Genomic DNA, 1,941 nt, shown 5'->3' with positions numbered 1-1,941 from the left:
AGAGTGTTTTGGTCTGAAAAATCATAAAGATGGTGAATGGAACAATTAGGCAATAGAATCATTGAAATGTCTGTGAATTTTATTGAATATCTTGAGTTAAGAGGCGGAAATTAAAGGGATGGGATTATTCTCATTGCAGGAAAATATAGGGTGACAGAGGGGAGAATTGAGGAGAAGGGTGAAAAAACAGGCAGCTAGCTAGACACAATGGCTACTTACAAATCAGGAAAGCATGACCCTAGGGTAGCAGTTTAGAGCTATAGCAAAGACAAAAATGAAACAGCCTCTTCCCAGTGAGAAACGTCCATCCCAGTGAGAGTCTACCTGGATAAAAATGAGTATATTACAAGGGAGTTTGAAGCAAGAAAGAACACTATCAATTTGGGGGAAAAGGTAATTAGTGAATGTTTAACGGAGAAGATGGCACCCTTAGTGAGAGAGTAAGGATTATTAGAGGAAAAGATGAAGAAGGAAGGAATTCCAGGAATGAGAGAAATTTCTGTGAATGCAAGGAAATGGGACATGGAATATTAAGTTCAGGAAGCAGCTCAAAACCGTGCCTGGCTGAAACATAGATTTCATGAAGGGGAGTATTATGCAGAGGCTGGCAAGGTGGATGGGAGAGAGATTTAGGAGATCTTAAATGCAGAGCCAAGGCGTTTGTATTTTATTCTGTAAGCAATGGGACAGACTAGAATTGTGGGGTTTTTTTATATTGGCATGGTTAAACTTGAGACTGGAGAAGTTTATTTGGCAAGCTTGGTGGAGGATAAATTGGAAAGAGAAGAGACTTGAAGCAAGGAGACCAATTAGGAGACTGTACTGGTGATCAGGCAAGAGATGATGTGTGAGAGAAGAATAAAGAATGACTTGAAGTCAACAAACCTGAGTAACTTGGAAAATAGCAATGCTTTCAATAATCTCACTGAAAGAAACTCTTATTTCTTTATTTCCATAAATCCTCCATAGAAGAACTACCCATTGTATTAGAAACCAATTTCTGGTTCTTTTAAGATTTTGTAGTTTTTAGGGCAATTTGCAGGTTAAATATCCATCAGTCCTTCACTTTCTTTTTTAAAATTAATCATTTTTTAAAAATTTTTTGGAGTAAAACAAAAATTTTCATACCATAATACAGTAAAAAAAGATGATTGCACATGAAACCAGAAATTCACTATGTACAACTTGTTGTTCCTTTTAAATATACAACAAAATTATCATGATTGCTTTTTTCCCCCTCTTTATGTTCATCCCATTTCAGAAATAGCTGTCATTAAACATAGAACTGGCCCCCTTGCTTTTCCCCTTTTTCATTAGTTTTCTTCAGTTCTTGTATGCAAAATGTTCTTGGTTATAGCCTGATCATATTTGCCAAATATATCTTCATATTGCTAAGTGGCACAGTGGACTTGGGGTCAGAAAAACCCCTGTCCCTGAAGGGACGTAATGTCATCTAATTGCCTAGAGATTGAAGGATCTGGGAACATCACTTAGCCTTAGTTTCCTCATCTGCAAAAGCAGGGATAAAATGTTTTAGCTCATGGAGCGATCATGAAAATAAAATAACATATATTAGACCCTTTGAAAACCTTAGAGTATTATACAAATTGTAGCTATTACCATGTTTCTGATTGCAATTAACCTTTTAGATGCTTGTTATTTTAGTTCCTCTGAGATTTCAGTGTTTCATTATTCACAGCCATATAGCATCACTTAGAGAATAAGGATAAGGGATAGGGATTTGAATTGTAATTTCATTGATACAGAGAACCCCCAAATGTTGAAAATTCTATAGGTGCAAGTTGCTACCTTCTTTGAAACTCATGATCTTGGTTGCCTACTGGAACACTACCAAGTTAAATAACTTGCCCAGGCTCACATAGCTAACAGGCTTTAGAGATGGCATCTGAACCCAGTCTCCCTGATTTCAGAGACAACTGG

This window comes from Sarcophilus harrisii, chromosome 1 (genome assembly GCF_902635505.1).
Source record: "Sarcophilus harrisii chromosome 1, mSarHar1.11, whole genome shotgun sequence".
NCBI classification, from domain to species: domain Eukaryota; kingdom Metazoa; phylum Chordata; class Mammalia; order Dasyuromorphia; family Dasyuridae; genus Sarcophilus; species Sarcophilus harrisii.
Note: the sequence above shows the minus strand (reverse complement) of the source record.